Source organism: Schistocerca gregaria, chromosome 2, assembly GCF_023897955.1.
Source record: "Schistocerca gregaria isolate iqSchGreg1 chromosome 2, iqSchGreg1.2, whole genome shotgun sequence".
NCBI classification, from domain to species: Eukaryota; Metazoa; Arthropoda; class Insecta; order Orthoptera; family Acrididae; genus Schistocerca; species Schistocerca gregaria.
The window spans coordinates 353124837-353151992 of record NC_064921.1 but is presented as its reverse complement, the minus strand read 5'-3'; the positions used below and the strand labels follow the sequence as shown (position 1 = coordinate 353151992).

Below are 27156 nucleotides of genomic sequence, written 5' to 3'. Positions count from 1 at the left end.
CGTCCTCGTTCATAGCGTGCAGCAATCTTGGAACGTACACTTTCCAATTTGCAGCCTTCTGAATTCGTCGTGTGTTTGATCGACTTAGCCCGATTTCACGTGCTCCCTACTTCACACATTATTGAGGTGACTTAGTGAAATGTTGCAACACAGCAGCGTTCGAAGCTGGGCAAGATCTTTTTCCTTATACACATCCCAAACAGTACCGTCGGCTTCAAATATATTTACGAATACGATAAATGGTTGTACGTGTCAGTGGCTGAGCTCCGTACACATACTGCATTGCTGTTGTACCTCCATGATGTTTTCGTACTTCCAATACTACTTCAATACGGTTTTGCGTTGCTCTAACGAGAATCTTAACTACATTCATTGCTGCACTGTCATCTGCTGGAAAACGGGCGCCTAGACCTGTTGAAAACACAATGGACTACGCTATCGCGAAATATTGCAGGCGTTTGTCATTTTGTTCGAAAGAAATTAACTATCAAAGAGTATGTACATGTTTCTGGAGGTAAATCCTCGATGATACGGAGCATAAGTTATGAAAAAAAAGGAAGAGGATCGCTAGCAAGTTACAGTAACGGAAACTGCCTCCAAACAATTTTTGGGATGATGATCCCATAAAGTCGTAAATTTACTTCAGTTGTGGGAACAAAGGAAAAAGACAAGCAAATTCCAAGTAGTATCACCAACGAAATTCACCTGCACAGTATAACAAACAGAAACAGTGGTCAGATTCGTACAACAGATGATGTGAAGTATAAGACGGACGCATACACTACAAAACTGGAAGACTAAATCTTCGTGCGAGTATCAACGGCGCAAGTTACCTGGTCGACCCTCGACACATTGCAGAAATACGGAAGAACAAACATGGCGTTGTGTTACTACTTGGCGGCAATGAAACGAGATTTGACATAACGTATCTTCTCCCGCAAATGCTGAGAGTTTTTGAGCTGTGCGTAGCGGTAAATCTATCCCCGGAAGAGTGCGACTGCACTTCAAATGCCACTTATTAGTAGCACAAGTAGCTGCTCGGATGCAGGCCTGGCGAACTGGCAGCCCACTGACAAGAAGCGAGCGCATGTTGCGCGCCGGCAGTTGTGTTGACAACAATTTCTGACCAGCCCCACTGCGCTGTAAACAACGACGCAGATGCTGCGCGGCGCGGCGTCCTTGGCGCCAGCGACGTCACGCGCCTGTTTGCCGCGTGCTGCGTGGCGCTGGCGTCGCAGCGCGCCCCGCACGGCACAGCCGGCCAGCCGGTGGTCGATACCTGCCGCACGCGGCCCGCTTCCGGGGCCCGCGGACGAACAATGACCCGCGCCCGCTGTCACTGCTTTGTCTACACGCCGGAGCGCCAACTCCGTAACCGCCACAGCAAATTGCTGCTACCTTCCACAGACAGTAAGCCCACCGCGCGGAAAATTTGAAGAGGTTGTCATAAGTTGCGGATGTTTTAAGTAAAAAATGCCGATGACTTGTTTGCACAGATCCAGCTGATGATTGCGATGTAGTCCTCCGAAACATGCAGTGGGAACAACGTAATAATTGTGTGCAGTTACAGTTAATTGTATTATCAACCCTCTTTAGACGTGAAATAGAAAAACTGGCAGCCCATGTCGGATTTAAAATTTGTGAACTTCTAGACAGCTATGCCATCCTGCAAGCTAGTCCTGTCATTTGCTATCCGGGCCGCAACTTACGCGCAAGCTGTCTAGGATACAACCACAAAAATTCAAAAAATTACTACTATGGGACGAGCCCCCTTTGTAATTGTGAAAGTAGTAGTAGTTATTTTGTATCGGTTTGTTGGGCTGAAATTTTTCTTCGCGTCAAATTCCCAGTGGCATTCGGTAAAAACGCATTTTCACGGCAGATGGCGAAACAACTAAGACTGTTAAAAGAATTTTTAACGCAATTTCGGCAGTTTGAAATTAGTCCGATTTCATGTAATGCTCATTTCTTCTGAACTTTAATTCGTTCAAATAACACACCATCAAATGCCAACGACTCTCCTCTTTTAATCGAGGTCGCTATAAGAACGTAACTGTTACTTAAGATCACAATCTTCAGTGGAAAAAGATCAGTTTCAAAACTGGATTTGATCAAAAACAGACTTAGAAACTGAGTATTAGCTAGAATACAAAGTCAGCGTTTTGGCATCACTCACTGCTGAAAGTGATATTATGTGGCAACTAACGTAATATGAAAATATCATAAGTAGCTTTAGTAATAACAGGTGTAGGCGCGACAAAATGGCCAGTAGTTATCAGCAAATTTGCCCTGGTAGTGGCCGCGCACAGGCATACCTGAGTAGCTATGACTATTCGTTCATCTTCGTTAAAGTGAAACTCATCTCTTCTACCTAGCAAGTGTTCTTAGCTGTTAAGGTACGCACTTTAGAGCCCACGTTTATTGGACTTTTTTCTCGTTTTTGTCCACACTACCAGCGCTGAAAGTTACCAGCCCTACACTCTTCGCAACACAAGAACCGGTACATGTATTCAACTACCAGAGGTATCAGAACGGTTTTCGTTTATAACTTTCGACTCGTTCATTTCCGGTACGGGTATCCTTACTTCAAATTAACACATTTATCGTTCTCCATCATCCTAAAAAGTCTGTAGTATCATTATGGAATGTCCGCGGCTCGTGGTCTTGCGGTAGCGTCTCTCTTCCCGCGCACGGGGTCCCGGGTTCGATTCTCGGTGGAGTCAGGGATTTTCTCTGCCACGAGATGACTGGGTCTTTCATCATCATTTCATCCTCATTCACCAGCAAGTCGCCATAGTGGCGTTAAAGAACTTGTGGAGCGGCGGCCGAACCGCCCCGCGAGGGGTCTCCCGGCCACCAATGCCATACGCTCGTTATAATTATCACGGAATCACCCTGTGTATACGTATATTTACAGAAGCTCGCGCCTGGAACTTTGACGCCCTGTAGTCTCGTTGGATGACATTTCCGGACATGGGTTCCTATTCAAAATACATGTACTCACTCCCCTCTACAAGTCCTAGAAGCCTTTAACGGGAATTTCCGACCACCCTGTATGTTGTGCACTTATAGCTACTAGTGTAGTTCAAAGCTTTATGCATTATGGAACGTGGAATGTTCTCAAGTAATTGTTTTCATGACCGACCTGTGCAATTAATGAAATAGTGCATTTATTTTCGCTTGCTAAAATGATCTGTATGTATTGTGACCCGATTGAAATTCGGTGTATTTGAGCAGTAAGGCGCTTACTTGCGTGTTTCCAGTACCCTGTAGAACGTTTCGATTCGATGGTAGCTTCTTATACACAGTCCAGTCGCATTGTAACCACATGTCAAACGTCTGAATGACCACCTTTTGCAGCGTGGACCGTTGCGAGACGTGGGAGAAGGCAGTCTGTAGGGTACTGGAAGATACCGACGGGGATGTGGCCAGTTGCCCTAGGTTTCACGGTTGAGGATCTATGGCGCGAAGAGCTATATCGACGTGATCCCACTGATTTTCGACTGGGTCTAAATCCGGGGAGCTTGGTGGCCAGAGGAGTACGGCCGGTTAGTCGAGCGGTGGACGGCACGGTAGCTCAGAGGGTTAGCTGCCGTCTGTAATAATAATAAAAAAACTGAGTTGATCAACGCCGAACTTAAAAACGGATGTCTTAAGACGTCCGCCCTGAGAAAGATGCAACGAACAAAAGAGAACAAAATGAGATTTAAAAAACTGAAAAGCTGTCTAACGCACGGCTTTCCGGATTGGGAAAGAGCACCCGGTCCCCGGCGCGAATCCGCACGGCGGACTTGTGTCGCGGTCCTGTGAGCCGGCCAGTCTGTGGATGGTTTTTAGGCGTTTTCCATCTTTCTCGGCGAATGCGGGATGGTTCCCCTTATTAAGCCTGACTACACTATGTCGGCGATTGCTGCGCAAACAAGTTCTCAAAGTACGCGTACACCACCATTACTTTACCACGTGAACATAGGGGTTACACTTGTCTGGTGTGAGACGTTCCCTGGGGGGTCCACCGGTGGCCGAACCGCACAACAACCCTGGGTTCGGTGTGGGACGGTGGACGGGCGAAGTGGACTGCAGTAGTCGTCGTGGGGTTGTGGACCACTGCGGCTGCGGCGGGGACGGAGCCTCTCCGTCGTTTCTAGGTCCCCGGTTAACAAACAATACAACACAATGGTAAACTCATGCCGGTGCTCTTCGACCACGCAAGTTCACTGCGTGACACGTTGGATTGTCCTGCTGGTAGACATAGTGCCGAAGACAATGTGCATGTAGGGCTAGGCATGGTCCTGAAGGATAGATGCATGTCTGTGGTGGTGAACTGTGCATTCCAGAATGACGAGATCACTAGGGAATGCCTTGAAAAATATGCCGCAGACCTTCACGCTCCCTCCTCTAGCAGGAACCCTTCCGACGATTGTTGCAAGATATTTGCTTTCAGACGTATCACGCCGTACACACCAGCGGCCCTCTGTCCGTTGGGGCATAAAACGCGAGTCCTCTGAAAAGGCCACCTGTCGCTGATCAGAGAACGCCCAGTTGCGAATTGGCATGCAAATTCCAGCCTTCGTCGCCGATGAACAGTAGTCAGTATGCGTGCTTGAACCAAGTGTCTGCTGCGGAGGCCCGCACACGCCAACGTCCGCTGAACTGTCGTTAAAGAGACACTGTCGATTGCCCCTCGGTTCATGGGGGCAGCCAGCTGCTCAGCAGTGGCACATCTACTCGCTCGGACACGTCTCCGCAGCCGTCGCTCACTTCTCTCATCTACGGCCCATGGTGCGCCGCAGTTGCCTCGTCGCCGGTTTTGGATAGCGCCATTTTGCCGTGCATAGTATACTGTAACCACGGTGTCACGGGAACAGTTTACAAACTTAACCATTTCGGAAATGCTTCCACCATTGGACCATAAGCTAATGATCAATGCCATTCTGGACGTCAGAAAGATCGCTCTGTTTCCCCATTACAACGACCGAAATGTTTTCCGCGTCCCTCCGACACGCTGTACGTAGCCTCTAGTGCTATTGCTGCCACCTAACCAGATTCAAGTGCTCCTACACCACTTTCGTGCGCACTCTACACCAAGTCCTCCTCCTATCTTGCCCTTTACAAAACGAAGACCGTTCCCAGAGGCGAGACCAAAGCTGACGGACTTCGGAAACTGCGTTCATGCGGCCCAGATGGATAGCTGGAAAGTTTGCAGAGCAACACTCGTGTTCTGCAGCGTCCGTGTTTCAGTAGGAGAAGCACAGCCGTGTTGTGTGGAGGTGCGAGTAATTGCCGGCTGGCGCGAGCGCCCACGCCACACGCAGCTCTGCCACTTGCGCTTCACGCGGCGCGCTGCCAGCAATACTCACAACACACACACACACACACACACACACACACACACACACACACACACACACACGAATACCTGGTCTGACGAACCATCGCCAAAGGCAGAGATGGAAACTAATCGCAAGAGCCGCGAACAGTGGGAGAATAGTGGTAGGTTAAGAGTAGTGGTGAATATGCTTCACTTTACTACGGTTCCCAGTGGCCCACATCATCAGTAATCTTTACTATACAATTATTGTAAATTACGAACAGGTGCTATAGCTTTCAATTAGATGAACTATTGTTTACAAATACATAGGGAATGGGGAACTCGACATTCGTGTCGTCATAATTGTCGACCTTGCCTGCACCGTTGGTTAGAAGGAAGAGAAGAATTTAACGGACTGCCGACAGTGCGGTCATTAGAGACGGAGCACAAGCCCGGATTACGAGAGAATGGCCGGCCGGGGTGGACGAGCAGTTGCAGGCGCTAGTCTGGAGCTGCGTGACCGTTACGGTCGCAGGTTCAAATCCTGCCTCGGGCATGGATGTATGCGCTGTCCTTAGGTTAGTTAGGTTTAAGTAGTTCTAAGTTGTAGGGGACTGATGACCTTAGAATTTGAGTCCCATAGTGCTCAGAGCCATTTGAACGGCAGGGTGTGTAAGAAAATCGACCGTGTTTCTTTCGGAGGAACAACCCCGGCATTTTAGGGTAATCGTTATATCTGCATGGCCGGGGGGGGGAGGGGGGGGAGGGCTGAATCTGAGCCATCGTCCTCCGAAGTGCGAGTCTAGTGTGGTAAACACTGCGCCACCTCGCTCGGTACTGCTGGCCGGAGGCCTCATCTAAAGATTTCCGTGCGTTGCGGCCAGTTGTCCTACGCTTTGGTGTTGCTTCTGCGTGTTTTAAGAAGTTGCTGCACCTCTCATCTCGTCGTCTCGTCCTTTTTTCTTGAATTCCATCAAAGAAATTGCCCAATCGATAGTATGTACACGCTGATATCTCAGCTAATTGTTCGAAAGGAATTGTATTGCACATTTCTCTCCTTAACCGGTCGTCCTATTCCTACGTCAACAAAAACTGTCACTTTCGGTGCTCGACCCTACAGACTCGTTAGAAAAGACACAGCACCGCTCGAAAATTGAAATTTAACGAGACAAAGAAAAATCGTATTCTGATATCAATTGTGCCTATTATACATATAGGGAAGTCCATATCTTTCGCTACTATAATGCAAGAATCATGAAAGAAGGTTGTATACGTGGAAGAACCCTGGAGATACTAAAAGGTATCAGATAGATTATATAATGGTAAGACAGAGATTTAGGAACCAGGTTTTAAGTTGTAAGACATTTCCAGGGGCAGATGTGGACTCTGACCACAATCTATTGGTTATGACCTGTAGATTAAAACTGAAGAAACTGCAAAAATGTGAGAAATTAAGGAGATGGGACCTGGATAAACTGAAAGAACCAGAGGTTGTACAGAGTTTCAGAGAGAGCATAAGGAAACAATTGACAGGAATAGGGGAAAGAAATACAGTAGAAGAAGAATGGGTAGCTCTGAGGGATGTAGTAGTGAAGGCAGCAGAGGATAAAGTAGGTACAAAGACAAGGGCTGCTAGAAATCCTTGGGTAACAGAAGAAATATTGAATTTAATTGATGAAAGGAGAAAATATAAAAATGCAGTAAATGAAGCAGGCAAAAAGGAATACAAACGTCTCAAAAATGAGATCGACAGGAAGTGCAAAATGGCTAAACAGGGATGGCTAGAGGACAAATGTAAGGATGTAGAAGATTATCTCACTAGGGGTAAGATAGATACTGCCTACAGGAAAATTAAAGAGACCTTTGGAGAGAAGAGAACCACGTGTATGAATATCAAGAGCTCAGATGGCAGCCCAGTTCTAAGCAAAGAAGGGAAGGCAGAAAGGTGGAAGGAGTATATAGAAGGGTTATACAAGGGCGATGTACTTGAGGACAATATTATGGAAATAGAAGAGGATGTAGATGAAGACGAAATGGGAGATACGATACTGCGTGAAGAGTTTGACAGAGCACTGAAAGACCTGAGTAGAAACAAGGCCCCCGGAGTAGACAACATTCCATTAGAACTACTGACGGCCTTGGGAGAGCCAGTCATGACAAAACTCTACCAGCTGGTGAGCAAGATGTATGAGACAGGCGAAATACCCTCAGACTTCAAGAAGAATATAATAATTCCAATCCCAAAGAAAGCAGGTGCTGACAGATGTGAAAATTACCGAACTATCAGTTTAATAAGCCACGGCTGCAAAATACTAACGCGAATTCTTTACAGACGAATGGAAAAACTGGTAGATGCAGACCTCGGGGAGGATCAGTTTGGATTCCGTCGAAATGTTGGAACACGTGAGGCAATACTGACCTTACGACTTATCTTAGAAGAAAGATTAAGAAAAGGCAAACCTACGTTTCTAGCATTTGTAGACTTAGAGAAAGCTTTTGACAATGTTGACTGGAATGCTCTTTTTCAAATTCTAAAGGTGGCAGGGGTAAAATACAGGGAGCGAAAGGCTATTTATAATTTGTACAGAAACCATATGGCAGTAATAAGAGTCGAGGGGCATGAAAGGGAAGCAGTGGTTGGGAAAGGAGTGAGACAGGGTTGTAGCCTCTCCCCGATGTTATTCAATCTGTATATTGAGCAAGCAGTAAAGGAAACAAAAGAAAAATTTGGAGTAGGTATTAAAATTCATGGAGACGAAATAAAAACTTTGAGGTTCGCCGATGACATTGTAATTCTGTCAGAGACGGCAAAGGACTTAGAAGAGCAGTTGAACGGAATGGACAGTGTCTTGAAAGGAGGATATAAGATGAACATTAACAAAAGCAAAACGAGGATAATGGAATGTAGTCAAATTAAATCGGGTGATGCTGAGGGAATTAGATTAGGAAATGAGACACTTAAAGTAGTAAAGGAGTTTTGCTATTTAGGAAGTAAAATAACTGATGATGGTCGAAGTAGAGAGGATATAAAATGTAGACTGGCAATGGCAAGGAAAGCGTTTCTGAAGAAGAGAAATTTGTTAACATCGAATATAGATTTATGCATCAGGAAGTCGTTTCTGAAAGTATTTGTTTGGAGTGTAGCCATGTATGGAAGTGAAACATGGACGATTACTAGTTTGGACAAGAAGAGAATAGAAGCTTTCGAAATGTGGTGCTACAGAAGAATACTGAAGATAAGGTGGATAGATCACATAACTAATGAGGAGGTATTGAATAGGATTGGGGAGAAGAGAAGTTTGTGGCACAACTTGACTAGAAGAAGGGATCGGTTGGTAGGACATGTTTTGAGGCATCAAGGGATCACAAATTTAGCATTGGAGGGCAGCGTGGAGGGTAAAAATCGTAGAGGGAGACCGAGAGATGAGTACACTAAGCAGATTCAGAAGGATGTAGGTTGCAGTAGGTACTGGGAGATGAAGCAGCTTGCACAGGATAGAGTAGCATGGAGAGCTGCATCAAACCAGTCTCAGGACTGAAGACAACAACAACAACAACAATGCAAGTGTACTCATCATGAAAATTGGATTTCCGTAATTGCTGTACAAAACTGTTCGGCTAACAGAATACCTACTTTTGACGGTCTTCGCCTTAACTCTGCATCATCTGAATTGAATCATAGCTACCTATGACGCAGCTACTTCCAGCTGACACCAACTCAAAGAATTAACACCATATTTAACACAGTATTTTAAGATAAAGAAACCAAGAACAAAAATAATGTAGAGGTGTAAAAAGGCGAATACTCTTTCCCCCCCCCCCCTCTCTCTCTCTCTCTCTCTCTCTCTCTCTCTCTCTCTCTCTCTCTCTCTCGTCGTACGACGAAGCCCTAAGTTTTCCAGGATTTTAGAAATTTACTTTACACTAACTTTGTGGTCGGATTCTGTTCCTGTCGCCGCATTGGCCATTGAATTTCAGAAAGAACCGCACAACCCTTTACTGTGTGTTAGTATACTTTACTGGGTGTTGTGTGTCCATCATCATCTTCATCATCGACTCGCAAGTCGGCGATATGGCGTCACGAAAAAGTACTTGCAAAACGGCGGACGATCTCCCCCAAATGGGGCCTCCCGGCCAACAATGCCATACGATCATTTCCAGCTGCGTGTTTATCGTATCTTATAAGGTGGAGACTGAAGACCATCGCTGCATTTTGCTAAAAGAGCGTTGAAATCCACCATATGCCACATTCAGGTTGGCCAGTCTGAGAGACAGACTGCCGTTAATCCTTATCGAGGATTCGGTCCGAGACTGGTTCACCTTCTTGCCTCGTTACGCAGCGCTGTGCGCGTTAAGCTAAGCTAGCAGGTCACTTCGACAAATGCTCTATACCGTTGTAAAATACTAATACTGAACTTCACGTCTGGAGCACAGCACCGTACGTAAGTGAAACACGGAATAGGGACAAACCCGTAGCGGCGCTCGTTAACACCGTGTTTGAGTACACGCACAGAACCTACATAAAACCATGTGAAACTGCCAAAAAAGTTCTTTTCCGTGATGTTATTGTCCTTGCGTGTCACAATGCATCGACTGTCGGTTATCTCGTCAAAGTGTTGACCCTTCCGTACTTTGCAGTTTTGCGATAGGTTCGTATTTATAACACTCTCGTCTCCTGTCGTGATTCTTTTGTAGAAAACATTTGTCCCCATTTTGTATTTCAGTCAAGTTGCGGCAGGAGTGCAGGTTTTTTTCGGGATTCCATGTGTGTCAAACTGTCTCTTCGAACGCGCATCTGTTCTTTATAATCGTTCAAGCTACCAGCGTATTTACTGCGATGACGCCGCTTTTACACCAGGAATAAAAACTATGTCGGGACTTTTGATGGGCTGTGCGTACGCCTGTACCAGGTTTCGGCATATCCCCTCTATAGCGACAATAACAACACAAACACTTCGCTAGATTTACACGCCACCGAGAAGTCCCCAAAACGACATACAGTAGAATTGGTTATTCGAACCGATGAACTACACGTAGAGTAAGAGAAAAACCGGAGATGACCAAACTGACAGCATTTGGAAATTGGTACAATAAACGAACAGATGCTGGAAAGACAATGGACTGATCGTGGGCATAAGGAGTTAGCAGAAATAACAAGAGAGTAACAAATTATTAGATTTTTAACTGCAGTAGCAGTTCAACGGATGGAGCAGATCGAAATGAAGACCATAACTATTGTAAAAAAGGCTACAATCGCCTTCGGGGGACATAGTTGTGAAATCCTCACCAATATTCATCAACTAGGATATGAAGACGGTCCACCGAGTAGACAGGGTTTCAGGCTGGAAGCACTTTCAGCTGAGAGCTGTGTGGGTTGCAAAGGAGACAGGCGCCGGAGGGAGAACGCCGGGAAGAGGAGCGTGGCGCAACGCTAGGAACGCAGCCACGGCGTGTGGCAATGCCGGCTGCCGGCCCGAGCCTCCCAAGTAGGCCGCGGACGGCCTTTCGCGACGATCCGCGCGCACTCTTTCGAACGTGACAGCGCAGCATGGCCAAACCCCCCTATTACTCTGCATCTTATAGGCCTACTCAATGTTTACTGATTCTGTATTGGATTATGGGTGCACGTCATATGGCAGTGTCTCGACATCTCTACTAAGCAAGATCGATACCCGTCTTCGGGCAATGAATTCTACACCTGCGAAGGCATCTTTGGTGGAGGCAAGGGAGATTCCCCTTCATTTCCGTAGGACTCCTTTGGGTCAGAAATTCATCCTTAGTAGGGCAGCGTAAACAGTTCATCCTCATCTTCGAACTCTCGACTGCTTCATTGATGACTACAGGTACGTCGATAAGACTAGAAGGAAAAGGGCACCTCTACTAGTCCCAAGTTTAAGACAGCAAAGATTTGTGATACGCCTTGTCCTAAAATAATCTCTGCCTCCTGCATTTAGCCTGGAAGACGAGGTATTGGACCACCGAACCACAATCTTCCATCTGCCCAGAGGATCGGATCGAACTTTTATTGCTTCTACTGGCGTTTCCCATCTGACTGCATCAATGTGGACAGCATCGACGTGGCCCTCATCGGTCAAAGTCAGCTCCAAAATAAGAGAGGGCACCAGCTTTTCTTACTTCTGCGGGGATTCACTTTCTTCATTTATGTTTAAGCTTCCGCCGGAAGCCACAACTTTCATTGCAGAGGTTCTTGCAATTAAGAGGGCCCTTCAATATGTAAATCAGATCGACGACATCCTTGTTGTGACGGATTTGAGGAGTGCACTGGAAAACGTGCCAAAGCAGCAATGAGGCTCCGAAAGTCGACATAAATATCTCCAGTTAGCATGTATCAGGGGACACTCTGGTATCCCATGTAGTGAGGTGCCGGACCACCTGGCGAAACAAAGTGTGGCTAATGGTCAGTTTCCCTACACTTAACTTCCACATACGGATTTTGTTGCTCGCGTACAGGAAAAGGTCCATCAAAAATGGTCACAGATGGGGGACATCTCACAAAAGTTCAATGGGAGACATTCTGTCGCAATACAGCCGAGTAATCGGCGACTTGGTTCTCCCAAATCAAGCTACCTAGACTTCATACCACTACTGTAACGCGCATCCGGCTCAGTCACGGCTGTTACTCTTCACATCTTCATAGGATGAAAGTTCAGCCATCTCCGTACCGCGAAGTTCAGCCAACTAAGATAGCAGACTTCGGCCATGTCATACATGCTGTTACGACAAACAGGTCGCAAGTTTCTTAAGGCCTTCATCCGAACAGGAATTCCCGAACTACTTCTGTACGGACCTGTTTCGACAGCTGTCCACAACGGTCTATGTCAGTATTGCCCGGTTTCTGAATGAAGCGGATATCCCGTTATAAGTCAGGCAAAAAGGACCCAGCGCGTGAAGGTGTGATACATGGACTGTGTTTAGTGAGTGAATACAACGAGTACCATGAATTGGAATTGATGTAATTTCTATGATGCATTTATGATGATGTATGCCAAATCTGTAGTTAATCACTTCTCTGGGTTAATGTTTAACGCCAAAGGCCAATAAATTAAAAAAATAAACTCCCACTATAGGCACTTCCCTTTACTGGCAATGTTCAAATGCGACCGTAATCCCACGACGTACGCAGGACGGTCTACAGAACGAAAGGGCAGATGTCCCACATTACATTCTCTCACAGAATTTAAATTTCAAAAACATGGTGCCCAACAGGCCAGAGACAGGAAGAAGCAATTTAGCTAGAAGCGCGGACGTCACGTTTTGATTTTAATGACTGTGGCTGTTGCAGGTCATCGGATCTTATCAGGTTCATACCGCAGTCGGTGCCGACCAAGCGATAATTAATGAGAACTGGCGCAACAGCTTTCCGGAGTAAGTTACAATATTCTCCTTGACCGAGTTGCAAAAATGGCAGCCGTCGAAGTAGGCTGCCACGTCGGTGACAGGCGCCTGCCGTCAGTTAGCCGGTAGAACGCAGCCGTCGCTGCGTTACTGTTTTCCATGCGGCCTTAACACCGCTAACACTGCCCAAATTGTTCCAGAAATCGGGACGCAGTATCTGACATATGTCAAAGTAAATGGAGCAGTACTTAGCTGTAAGATTAACATACAACTAAGTATTTTTACCTATTGAAGTCACTATGATTGCTTTTTTAAAGTATGCAGGCATTTTTTTTCTTGATGGCATCGGCGATTCCTTGACAACAGGAACATATGATAGTAAGTCTAAATGTTTACAGCAAGAAGTTTCCTGAAAACAAAGGCCTTTTTAATGTGCCAGTATATTTTATACAATTACCCATGTATATATTATATAACGTTCACATGGCAATGAAGGTCAAATGATGTTTTATGAACTACCTTAGTCTTCAGAGCTAGAGCTCTTGTCAGATATTTTTTGCAACCATTCCATTGAAATATTAACTAGCGCTGCTTTAGGAAGCATCCAGGTTTCTAATCCCTTAGCAAACAATTTTTTTTTTTACCCCATTGCTTTCTGAAGTTCAGTAACATACTGTTAAGTTAGCAGATGTCCGATATGAATTTCTTGCCGAACCCACAGCGTAATGTTGAAATCACATTTCTCAGCTGTGCTGTAGATTCATCTTCCGAACTCGACATCTGTACACGGCTGAGGTACTGTAAAAACTGTCACTGATAAATTCCCATAAGTAAAAGCCAAGAGGTGTCAAGTCCGGCAACGCGGAAGGCAGACAGCTGGCGCCGCGCGACCTGTTCACCAACTGCATATCGATAAATGACGTAATTTCAGACTTCGTTAAGGTAGTGAGGTGGTGTGCCAACTAGTTGAAAGTTCAATATGCGGCTGTCGTGAAAAACCTTCACAGTATTTAGAATTAAGAAGTTTCTTGGTGCTAAAAGAGTACTATAATTATTCTCTGATGTAAGCAGAAACTTTCTTCTTTCTTACGGAACACACTAAAATTTGTGCATTACGTATGTAATTGTCGCTGAAGAAAACCCTATATTAAATAACCCAATCTTCCTTATTTATCATCTTGGATCACAGAGAACACAAAGACGAATTGTACAGCATATCTGGTGCTCTGAAAGCTATCAACAGAGGCTGTACGCATCTAAAGGGATAATATCTCTAACGCAGTGATAATTCATGAAGACTATTTTTATGCGTTCATCACTCTCCAACATAACTCAGACAGTTCGTGTCATGTTCAACACAAAACAAACGACAAATATTCATAGATTTGTACCTGTATGAATACGATACGAGGACGTGCTGCAACCTAATCTGCTTCCACATCTTATTCAACTCGACACTAAGAGTTAGTCGCAATATAAGTGGTACTTAAAGCCGGGAGTTGACAACCTCGAATAAGACTGCAGCTGCCCGTGTCACGGAGAGTAGGCCAGCGCCATGTATGAGGGTGAGAGCAAGGTGAAGGCTCGCCAGCTCAAAATAGCCGACCCCACAAACTGGCAGCTAGCCGTTGAGTCATCAAACGCCGCTCACTCGCTAAACCTGCGCGGCGTCCCGCACCTTGGCGGCCAACTGGGGACGTCATGCCTGCCATCTGTGAGCGGACTCAGCCTGTGGAAAAGGCCCATTGCTGTCGGCAGTTTCACGTCATCGCCACGGGCGTCACCTGCAGTAAATGTTTGGGGGAGGGGGAAGACACGATTCAATTGACAGAGTATAGAGGTGTCTAAACGGGAGACCCCTTGAAAAAAGCTGAAAGAATTGGAACCTAAAACCACATTCTGGAGAGTTCTAGGTGCCTCAGGCCATATGTTTCAATGGCAGCTAAAACCCCTAAAGCGTGCCAATTTACGCCAGGATTAAAACGTATTTTGCGATTACCCAGCATGCAAATTACATTTCTCGACAGCACTTGTATATTGTTATGGCCTAAACAATCGTGGAAACTATTACAAATTAAAAAAAAATTCAAACTTCTGCATAATTTTTATTCGAAATCTAAATAGAGTATTACATACACGATTTTACTTATTTTTTTCTAACATTGAAAATACATTTAAAAACACAAACGCGAAACTATGAAAGTATGAATAAGCATAAGATAGTAGCAGATGCATGTTAGTATGTCTTGTTTTTAATGATGAAAAAGTGTTTCCGCCCGGGATCGAACCGGGGACCTTCTGCGTGTTAGGTAGACGAGATAACCGCTACACCACGGAAACTACTTGTGTGCGCCTTACTTTAGAGACAACTCATGCTGATGTTGTCATCGTAACTAAAAAATTAAATAAATGCGCTAATTGCATAACAAAGGTACATGCAGCAGATCCTCACATGTCGTTGCTCCCTGGAGTACAATACGACATAGGCAGGAAAATACTGTTCCACCCGGGATCGAACCGGGGACCTTCTGCGTGTGAAGCAGACGTGATAACCGCTACACTACGGAAACTGCGGACGTGGGGAGTCCATCCCCGTTCACTCGAAATTACCTCAGCCTCTCTCCCGTCCGCGAATGCACACGCGACAGTTCTTTTGACAGCCTGGAAACCATCACAGCCGAGGGCTCAAGAAGTCTTCGGGGTGCTCGAGAGGGTGTCTGCCGTAGCACCCCTAACGAGATAGCGGCGTTTCCCGCAGTCGTGATTGCAAGTCATAGCAGCAAAAGCAATCACTTTCTTAGCCGCAGGGAGTGCGAGCCCAGCGAAAGTCAGAAACGATAACTTATACAATCTCAAGAGCACAAGCGAAAATGATCTTACGCAGTTCATTCCATAGTGATCCAAATGTAAGAAATATCCTAGCAACATTTCTTAAGTCTATTTGATCCACAAGCAACTTGTGCTGATTGCATACTGCTACGCGACTGAGCCTGTGTTACGTCATTGTTAAACACTGATAGTTCTCCAGTCGTCCTAGAACAGGAAAACGGCGTTCTGCTTCGCAGCTTGAAGCTGGGCACACAAGCGCATGTCTTCACCAAAGCTTCAACATTAGCGACTAATTCTCGAACTTCTTTTTTCATAGAAATCAAAACATCTTTTGTGTTTTTAGGCATTCTGCGTTGTTCCGTAGATGACAGGATTCAAGTTCTGTTTGCAAAGGCTGAACATCGATTTCCGGGTATCGAGCTACGTCATCATGTACTTTTCCTCTACAACGACACTTCTTCGAATGAGACCTGTTTCTTCGTGCCATGTTGGTCAAGCATTCGAAAACTGTGCTCTTGGATAGCCATATTAATTATTTCAAAATATTCCTGCCTGTAAAGTTCTTCTAGCGACAGAAATTCAAGTGGATCTGTGCCCTCGAACAACCTCTTAGGTAGCCCTTTTTTCCTTGAAAGTTATCGCGTCGCGTTCTATTGTTAATTATCTCCCTCCTGGTCACACTCCTACAAACGTAACGCGAAACCAAGCAGATCTGTTCTCATCTACACCGCCCCTTCGCCACTCCGAGTCTTGCCAACACACTACATTAAAACTTGGAATATTCCACTTTTTTTAGTGAATGATTTGATTTACTAGCACGTTAATAAATCTTGCAAACCATTAATTCTTACCGCACAAGAGCATCAGTTAAGCTTAGATGTATTAGTTCAATGGTGTCACTTTTGGCAACAGACTCAAAAACGTAAAACTGATTTTAAAAAAAAATTTTTTGGTGGGGGTCGGTCATGATCGTACTCATAACTCAGCCAGCAATATCATCAAGGCCTACCTGGGCTAAAGCTTTCCTGCTCATTAAATGGCCGAGTATTCGCTTAGTGTTACGCTTTGGAATCTTAAAAATCTAATACCATTTCAGTACAGCAAGGCTCAGATTACAGCAGGCTACCGAAGTCAAACTTATAATCCAGTCATCTGTTCCGTATGAAAAGGGACAGGCACAGCAAAACTAGTTCCAGATTAGCTTCTAAAAAATATTTTTCTCCGCTTAGACACACTCTTTCATAAGGTTTTCTTTTTTAGAATCACTCTCTCGATCTACTGGGGTACGTAGTATGCAGCACACCTGCTTATTAAAGGACGCCCAGCGTCGCTGGGAGGCATCAGCTAACTGTTCCTAACAAAACTTGTTTTCCTTGACGTGATCTCTAGATGTTTGATGCAAAGAGTTTGTAACACCACATACGTACGCAGGCATCAAAAAACGGTTCTCTTCAGCATCCCTGCTAAGCTCACCGCACAGAAAACTAATCACCCCAGTGCGCACGCACTGATGAATCGTTTAGCCTTTACAGATGTCTCAGCAATCGAGTCACGTGCTCAACCGCACGTACTGCCTCTAGGTGAGAACACGGAATTAGCTACCAGTCAGTCATTTATATTTCAAGCTGACATTGTAGGTAAACGTGGTTCAATGTAAAGACGTGACAGTGTGTCAAAAACGGGCAACCGTCTTTGGCCGTGCACATGGCCATATGGTGTGTGAAGTTGCTGGAAATGTTGGTATCTCGCAGCGGACTATTCACGGTGCCTACAAGCTGCGACATTGTCGCGAATGAAGCAGTGACCCGTATATACAATAAGTTTCCTTTAATTTACGTCTGTGGTCACATACTGTTTGTTAACAAGTTACCGGTTTCGGTCTATAATGACCATCATCAGATCTGTTTTATAAAAACAAAGTCCTAATGTCCGGCTATCTATACTCGTGCTGATTCATGTAGAGACAAATATGCTTGCACTTTGTAGAAAAGCGTGAAGATTTCCGTCAAAACAATTTTCACCCTAAAGACCACTATTGCTACAGACGACAATAACCTAGATTACTACATTGTTTGCGGTTGGTGTACTAAAACAAAAAAGGCAAAAAAGAAATAAAGGTGCTCGTATGTACAGTATTTATGCGCTGTACTTTTTTTGCCCGTGTAAGCAACTTACCCCCGCTATCGGCATTCACAACTACGTTTCGCACGTGAAAAAATACAGAAAAAAAAGAAACCGTCAGTTACGAAAGTTTTCATGACGTACAGTGAGCGGTGTTTGCGTCACGAAGAGTCACATCTGGTAACTGCAGCTCGTCGCACCACGTACACAATGGCTGCTGAGCCATTACAGGGCCATATCTGCTCTGGTTGCACACGTACGCTCCAGATGACGCACATATCGAAGTTCTTCGAGATAATGGACCATAAGAGTGGTCAAATTGTAAACGGCGTCCATATCTTTTATTTAGAGGCCCAAATTATATATATAAATGTGTAGGAATGTTTGTCATATGCCGATGATTCACGGACGGTTGCAATTACGCATTATACGCGTACTATTGTTGAGTAAAAGAGCAATCATTTCTTCCTCCAATCTGTGTAAAATTGTGTTTTGCTTCCGGGAGGGATTATTCTGTTCCGTGCACATCGCTTGAGTGAGGAAGGTGTATAGGGCTCCTGCGAAGCTGCCATTAAGTGTTCAGACGGTACATGTTTGCTCAGTCCACCTCCGTAGCTCAGTAGTCATCGCAGCTGATCACCATGCGGAGGGCCCCGGTTCGATTCCCGGTTCTTCCAGTATTGTTTCTCGCTGTGAGGACTGAAATGGGTCCTCTTGAGACCAACAAAGTAGATACTCGATCGATTAGTAGCGCTTGCAAAGTAAAGAAACCCGACAACGACCGGGAGGGCAGTGTGCTGACTACATGCCCCTCTATACTGCATCCGATGAAGCCAATGGCAGAGGATGATACGACAGTGTGTTGGACTCCATTGGCCCGTCAGGGACAGAACGACGGAACGTTACTTATTTAGTTCTTACTCCAGTTATCGTTCCAACAATGGTGACCCGCGTCAGTCGACAGAATCCACTGGAATCCAATGAGTAAAGCCACGAGTACGTGGCAGTGATCGTCAATTGCCCATACATTAGTAATTTCGATTGCGTATTGGTCGCATGTTCGTGAAGTGAGTTCCAAAAGAAATCCGTTGGAATTCGATTACTCGATAAATAGTACAATTCTCAAGGCTGTCAATTCAACTAAGTACCTGGGTGTTAAAATTACGAACAACTTCAGTTGGAAAGACTACATAGATAATATTGTGGGGAAGGCGAGCCAAAGGTTGCGTTTCATTGGCAGGACACTTAGAAGATGCAACAAGTCCACTAAAGAGACAGCTTACACTACACTCATTCGTCCTCTGTTAGAATATTGCTGCGCGGTGTGGGATCCTTACCAGGTGGGATTGACGGAGGACATCGAAAGGTTGCAAAAAAGGGCAGCTCGTTTTGTATTATCACGTAATAGGAGAGAGAGTGTGGCAGATATGATACGCGAGTTGGGATGGAAGTCATTAAAGCAAAGACGTTTTTCGTCGCGGCGAGATATACACTCCTGGAAATTGAAATAAGAACACCGTGAATTCATTGTCTCAGGAAGGGGAAACTTTATTGACACATTCCTGGGGTCAGATACATCACACTGACAGAACCACAGGCACATAGACACAGGCAACAGAGCATGCACAATGTCGGCACTAGTACAGTGTATATCCACCTATCGCAGCAATGCAGGCTGCTATTCTCCCATGGAGACGATCGTAGAGATGCTGGATGTAGTCCTGTGGAACGGCTTGCCATGCCATTTCCACCTGGCGCCTCAGTTGGACCAGCGTTCGTGCTGGACGTGCAGACCGCGTGAGACGCCGCTTCATCCAGTCCCAAACATGCTCAATGGGGGACAGATCCGGAGATCTTGCTGGCCAGGGTAGTTGACTTACACCTTCTAGAGCACGTTGGGTGGCACGGGATACATGCGGACGTGCATTGTCCTGTTGGAACAGCAAGTTCCCTTGCCGGTCTAGGAATGGTAGAACGATGGGTTCGATGACGGTTTGGATGTACCGTGCACTATTCAGTGTCCCCTCGACGATCACCAGAGGTGTACGGCCAGGGTAAGAGATCGCTCTCCACACCATGATGCCGGGTGTTGGCCCTGTGTGCCTCGGTGGTATGCAGTCCTGATTGTGGCGCTCACCTGCACGGCGCCAAACACGCATACGACCATCATTGGCACCAAGGCAGAAGCGACTCTCATCGCTGAAGACGACACGTCTTCATTCGTCCCTCCATTGACGCCTGTCGCGTCACCACTGGAGGCGGGCTGCACGATGTTGGGGCGTGAGCGGAAGACGGCCTAACGGTGTGCGGGACCGTAGCCCAGCTTCATGGAGACGGTTGCGAATGGTCCTCGCCGATACCCCAGGAGCAACAGTGTCCCTAATTTGCTGGGAAGTGGCGGTGCGGTTCCCTACGGCACTGCGTAGGATCCTACGGTCTTGGCGTGCATCCGTGCGTCGCTGCGGTCCGGTCCCAGGTCGACGGGCACTTGCACCTTCCGCCGACCACTGGCGACAACATCTATGTACTGTGGAGACCTCACGCCCCACGTGTTGAGCAATTCTGCGGTACGTCCACCCGGCCTCCCGCATGCCCACTATACGCCCGCGCTCAAAGTCCGTCAACTGCACATACGGTTCACGTCCACTCTGTCGCGGCATGCTACCAGTGTTAAAGACTGCGATGGAGCTCCGTATGCCACGGCAAACTGGCTGACACTGACGGCGGCGGTGCACAAATGCTGCGCAGCTAGCGCCATTGGACGGCCAACACCGCGGTTCCTGGTGTGTCCGCTGTGCCGTGCGTGTGATCATTGCTTGTACAGCCCTCTCGCAGTGTCCGGAGCAAGTATGGTGGGTTTGACACACCGGTGTCAATGTGTTCTTTTTTCCATTTCCAGTAGTGTATTTACGAAATTTCAGTCACCAACTTTCTCTTCCGAATGCGAAAATATTTTGTTGAGCCCAACCTACATAGGTAGGAATGATCATCAAAATAAAATAAGAGAAATCAGAGCTCGAACAGAAAGGTTTAGGTGTTCGTTTGTCCCGCGCGCTGTTCGAGAGTGGAATGGTAGAGAGGTAGTATGATTGTGGTTGAACCCTCTGCCAAGCACTTAAATGTGAATTACAGAGTAATCATGTAGATGTAGATTTCTAATGACGGTGGAGAAGTTACAGCCTTTATTTTCAGTAATGAGCAATGACTCCAGCGTGTCATCGAAGGTAAGCACTACGCACGTCTGAATCTAGACAGTGCGCAGGACGTGCAGAGGCGAGGCCTAGTGTTCTATAATTAGCAGTTACAAGCTCGGCCGCAAGAAGTTGGGAATGTCGGCAGACGGCGCCGGTGGGCACGGAACCACGGCAGCCTTGGCTAACTGTAAACATGGCAGTCACGCCGACCTTCGCCAACGTGCCCTTATCTCGCTAGCTATCGCCAAGGTTATCACCACCGCACAGCTGCTATCGCAGAAGCACACTCTGCAGCATCCATGGCAGTCGTCTAGAAGGGTTCTACAGATAGATAAATGCACACACAATTCAGCTGTGGCTCAGTGGACTAGAAAGGAGAACGCAGTTCTGGATGGCCGTACATGGCGACCTACAAAACGACCGCTGATGACTCGGGGCCGGGAGTTACGGTTGGATATCAAAAGAGGAATCGTGTCGGCACCAGCAACGTGGTGATTGGCTCCAGACATTCAGACGGAGGCGGTGCTTCCAAAAACATGCATCTCACCTCATACCAGCTGTCTAACGTGTGTGTACCATATTGTTGCTATTGTGTTCTTCAGTCCAGAGACTGGTCTGATGCTGCTCTCCATGCTACTCTATCCTGTGCAAGCTTCTTCATCTCCCAGTACCTACTGCAACCTACATCCGCCTGAATTTGCTTAGTGTATTCATCTCTTGGTCTCCCTCTATGCTTTTTACCCTCCACGCTGCCCTCCAATACTAAACTGGTGATCCCCTGATGCCTCAGAACATGTCCTACCAACCGATCCCTTCGTCTGGTCAAGTTGTGCCACAAACTTCTCTTCTCTCCAATCCTATTCAGTACTTCCTCATTAGTTATGTGATCTACCCATCTAATCTTCAGCATTCTTCTGTACCACCACATTTCGAAAGCTTCTATTCTCTTCTTGTCCAAACTATTTATCGTCCATGTTTCACTTCCATGCTCCATACAAATACTTTCAGAAACGACTTCCTGACACTTAAACCTAAACTCGATGTTAACAAATTTCTGTTTTTCAGAACGCTTTCCTTGCCATTGCCAGTCTACATTTTATATCCTCTCCACTTCGACCATCATCAGTTATTTTGCTCCCCAAATAGCAAAACTCCTTTAGTACTTTAAGTGTATCATTTCCTAATCTAATTCCCTCAGCATCACCCGACTTCATTCGACTACATTCCATTATCCTCGTTTTGCTTTTGTTGATGTTAATCTTATATCCTCCCTTCAAGACGCTATCCATTCCGTTCAACTGCTCTTCCAAGTCCTTTGCTGTCTCTGACAGAATTACAATGTCATCGGCGAACCTCAATTTTTTTATTTCTTTACCGTGGATTTTAATTCCCACTCCAAATTTTTCCTTTTGCTTTCTTTACTGCTTGCTCAATGTACAAATTGAATAAAATCGGGGAGAGGCTACAACCCTGTCTCACTTCCTTTCCAACAACTGCTAACCTATCATGTCCCGCGACTCTTACAACTGCCATCTGGTTTCTGTACAAATTGTAAATAGCCTTTCGCTCCCTGTATTTTACCCCTGCCACCTTCAGAATTTGAAAGAGAGTTATTATGGAATGCTATAGGTATGCTGGATGTATAGGTTTGGTGGGGGACCCTGTAGCAAGAAGATTCTGACTCACATTCGTCTCGGGAATTGCCGGAAACACTCAGTCCAGCTCGTAAGAAGAGTGTTCGTCTTCTGAAATCATCCCATCTTTGCTTGAGAGCAACGTTATCTCTTCATACCTAACTAGCTTCCAGGATTTCACACTTTAAGAGCTACCATCCCCAGAGTTAAACTCCTCTCCCCATTGCGAACTTGTGCAATAGTTTCCTATTTGGAAACCGCCGTGAGAAACATGACGCCGCAAAATATCTAGGAGGTCCCTCCTAGCTCCATCATTGTTGAGCGCCTCAAGAAGGGGAGTTCTCACTACGAAGAAATCTATTAACACCACAAAGTGGGACGGGGGACATCAGGAACTAAGACAGAGCTGCCGAGGTGAGACACTCCGGGCTGGATTTTCCGTTCCCTGCAAACATTAGCCTTAAGAGTGTCCTGGCTATGAAAATGTGTTTAAGCTGTTATGCAATAAAAACATTGCCACAGACTATCAGGAAGTCAAGAGGTGCTGTATTATGAAAAGCCTTCATTGCAAAATCTGGGGAAACCAAAGGTTGTACAAGCGATACCAGTTTCAGAAAAGATAATCTGCAGATTGCTTAGAAAATTAGGAACGAATACAATGAATGGAATATGGCGTTCGGTGTTGGAGGAAATTAGTATACGTTTATAGAAACGGAGTAGCACGATTTAAAATCCTAGTACAGAATTATTGAAAGAACGTGAGCATCAATTGACAATGGACGGTAAACTTGATCAATACGCATAGAACAAATGAAGATCATAACTAAGCAGCTACGTCCAGTGTTATGGAACGGCAATTACGAAGGGTCTGTGGAGGTAGAAGAGTGAACACGTGGCCAAAGCCACCCACATCGGTCCACGGCGAAAGAGCAGCAATGCGATAGACACCAGCCAGCCTCCCACGCACCGAAGTGCATCGCCACAGCGTTATCAGACGTGTGGTCGCTAAAGCCGACTTTTCCTGTAAGATACTGATACGGAGCAGTCACTGAAGTTAGTGGACGGCATGCTCCTCAGATTACAGTTCTACACCAATTCGCCTCATTTACTTAATTTTAACACCTAAAAACAAAGTGCAATTGCTCTTTTACCGCAAAAACGCAATATCAAAGCTGTGATTAACGACATTTAAAGCTCTTTTTGGCTGGAATGGGAAGTGATGGCTGTAACACGAATTCGTATACATCAATGCCTTAAATTACCACGTATTTACAGGCAGTGTTAAGTATGGAACGAGCAGTTTGGACAGGGTGCTTAGTTAACAGGCGAGCTGTGAGAATTCTGCAACTCATAATTAAGCGCCTGGCAGAGGGTTCATTAACCACCTTTAAGCTACTTCTGTTTTGCTTTTTTTGATAAAACTATTATGGGTATCGGGCAGCGTGATTGTAAACTACCAAAATAAGTAAACTGCCGACGTTTCGACCAACTTGTTGCGGTGCTCTTCAGTGCGGTTCACCGATCGCACCAAATCTCTGGAAATATCGGCAAATTTCGCTGATTTAGTAGTGTGTAATGAGGCGTCCAAGACCCATAATTGTTTTATCGAATCTAACAGCTAGCGAGAAAAACGGGCACTTAAATCTTTACGTCCGAGCTCTGATATTTCTTATGTTATATTATGATTATTTCTCCCTATGTAGATGGGCGCCAACAAAATATTTTCAGACTCTGGGGAGATTATGATTGAAATTTCATGAGAAGGTTCTGACGCAGTGAAAAATGCCTTTGCCGGCCGGAGTGGCCTAGCGGTTCTAGGCCTTACAGTCTGGAACCGCGCGACCGCTACGGTCGCAGGTTCGAATACTATCGGGCATGGGTGTGTGTGATGTCCTTAGGTTAGTTAGGTTTAAGTAGTTATAAGTTCTAGAGGACTGATGACCTCAGAAGTTAAGTCCCATAGTGCTCAGAGCCATTTTTGAAAAACGCCTTTGTGTTAGAGACGGCACTCTGGAAAAAAAGTACAAGAGTAAAGATCTGCCCGTGTAGCTGGATTTGCTCGATATTCTGTTGCAAATTACATCAAAAAAGGATTGTGATAATATCGCTGCAGCAACAACTAAGCGCACGGATATCTGTTCCGCTGTTAAAAATTCGCTTATTGATAAAGAAATAGGTAGAAAAGTTGTTTCATTAACGACCGATGGCGTCCAATATTATGGGCATAAAACGGTTTAATTAGTTTATTCCGAGCACGCATTGTAGTATGACAGTGACGACTTCCGACCGCAGCGCCGCGTTTCTCTGAAGCGCGTTGGGGGTGGTCAGTTTTGGCAGTAAAGTAAGACAGCGCCGGCCGTGACGTGCGTTTTATAGCCGGCTGCCGGCTGCAGGTTGGTGCAGCGCATGCGCACCGGGCGGCCTTGCCGGCGCTCAGGGCCACGAGTTCGACTTCCGCGTCCGTCACCCCTCAGCGGCTGCGCGAGACCGCGACAAAGCCGCCGCCTAACCACCCGCAAACGCCGCGATTTCCCCAAGTGAATCACTGCAACTGTAGGTTGTCCGCGAGTACTGCCCTACGTCACGAAAGAGCCGTCAGGACAAATAATCGTGTACAGGGCGTTCTAATCAGGGCCGATGCGAATAATGACGAAGTTGCGATCTTGATTAGGTCAAGAAAGGCCACCTCAACATTTGTCCTAGGCGAAGGTTTCGAAATTCTAATTCCACTCATGAAGTATAACGAGACGTAAGGGGCGCCGGGGTGATGAAACCATGTGGGAGCTGAATTGCGGCCATGCAGAAGGAGATATAGGTAAAAAGCAGTGTGTATTGGATGAAAGAGCGATAGTAATTTGCTGAGAATTTCATAATTACAACGTTTATAATAAACCAACCAACACGAAAACAATGTCTAGTGCTAAGAACACACGAAACATGGTATATTCACGTCTCTCATCGCTAGAGGTCGTGTTGATAAGCATAAAAATAATCAAAATTTGCCTGAATTTCAACATCATTCACTTTCTTTTCTGGCCTTATCCCGTATCTTTAGGTGGTTGACTTGTTATTCTGAATATGGCAACGTTAGTGGTAGAGGGTAGCCGGCCGTTTTACCCCCCCCCCCCCCCCCCCCGACACCACACACACACACACACACACACACACACACACACACACACACACACACACACACACACACACACACACACACACACTCTCCGACGAAATTTGTTTATTGTATCTGTTTGCGACTAGTGTTAGCCTCGTAAAAGTGCGAGAAAGCTTTTCGAAATATTTGCGAATCGTGCGACTGAGGCAGGACTTGGCTACCAGCCCGGTATTCGCCTAGTAGGATGTGGGGAAGCGTCTACAATTCATAGCCTGGCTGGCCGGCACACCAATCCTCGTCGATAATCTGTCGGACGGATTCGACCAGGTCCGGCGCGACTCCGGAATCCCGGAAGCGGCGTGATAACGAGCGTGGCTATACGGGTGGGTCAACAACGGCCACTACAATTCCTACATATGCTCTACAATATAGGAAATACATATCAATCACCAGTTTCTGTCATCTACTTTAAAGAAACAAACCAAAACTAAATACGAACTACTTACAGACTCAAACATTTCATTACCAATCTCTAGTGCAAACAGTAATAATTCCACCTAGCTTATATCTTATCAGACTTTTTCCAAATCTTCTGAAATAATTGTGCTTCTTTTGTTAGTGAAAAATTCAGTAACACGGTCATATTCGGTAGGCGTTTTTTTTTACAGTGTAGTTTTTGAGACCTCCTTCGGATTACTGTTACAGTGATGTGAACAGGACGCTATAAACAATTCGATAAAATTTTTATGCAAATAAGATGTAAGGAAACCGTAAATTCAGATGGATCTACGTTACTTGTTTGGGAATGTCGTTGTGCCTAACGATTGGAATACGTATACATATCCCACAGTGTATGGTTACGGACGGATGAAGATAAAATTAGTTTAGAGCTCAGTGCTCTTTCTTCAGAAATGTTCAACTGGGTGTTAATTCTTATGGGTCTTAACTGCTGAGGTCATCAGTCCCAAAGCTTACACACTACTTAACCTAAATTATCCTAAGGACAAACACACACACCCATGCCCGAGGGAGGACTCGAACCTCCGCCGGGATCAGCTGCTCTTTCTTCCTGCGGACCATCCGCGACTGGAACAGGAAAAGGTGGAAGTGAAAGTGATACACAAAATCCCTCCACCACACACCATATTGTGGGCGGAGAGTAGATATGTAGAGTACGTAACCTTCATGCTGAACCGTTTGCCACACTATACAGGCTGAACCACAACAACACCCATAAAAATATCGGAGGTTGTTTAGGAATATTTTTTGGGAATTTTGGTAACACGATAGGATCCGTTTGTTGTGGGCGCCTATATACAGATACAAAACTACTGTGATGTGGTTGCAGTTGCTCCAGGGACAGCTAAGCGTAGCGTCGTCGTACCGCTTTTCCACCAAATTCAGTAAACCCATCGAAAAGATGCACACCGGCAGATTCTCCGATTTGCACCGTTGTGTAAATATTTTCAGTGCGATACAGGTAAGAGGGGGTAAGATATAAGACGAAACGAAATTACTCTAACGAGCCACTATGGAGATTGCGGGTCCCCTACACCAAAACACTGAGAAAATATTTCTGAATAGCCTCCTAAATTTTGCGGT

General features: G+C 45.8%; 1 protein-coding gene and 2 non-coding genes across 4 annotated transcripts in view; all 3 read right to left on the bottom strand.

Annotated features, from left to right (window-relative positions):
• Positions 1 to 27156, bottom strand: part of LOC126337043 (zinc finger protein 395) — a 495494-nt gene that overhangs the window by 433089 nt on the left and 35249 nt on the right. The window lies entirely within an intron of this gene.
• On the bottom strand, positions 14932 to 15004 carry Trnav-aac (transfer RNA valine (anticodon AAC)). Its single transcript has one exon. It is a non-coding gene; the product is annotated as a tRNA-Val (tRNA).
• On the bottom strand, positions 15162 to 15233 carry Trnav-cac (transfer RNA valine (anticodon CAC)). The gene has a single exon. It is a non-coding gene; the product is annotated as a tRNA-Val (tRNA).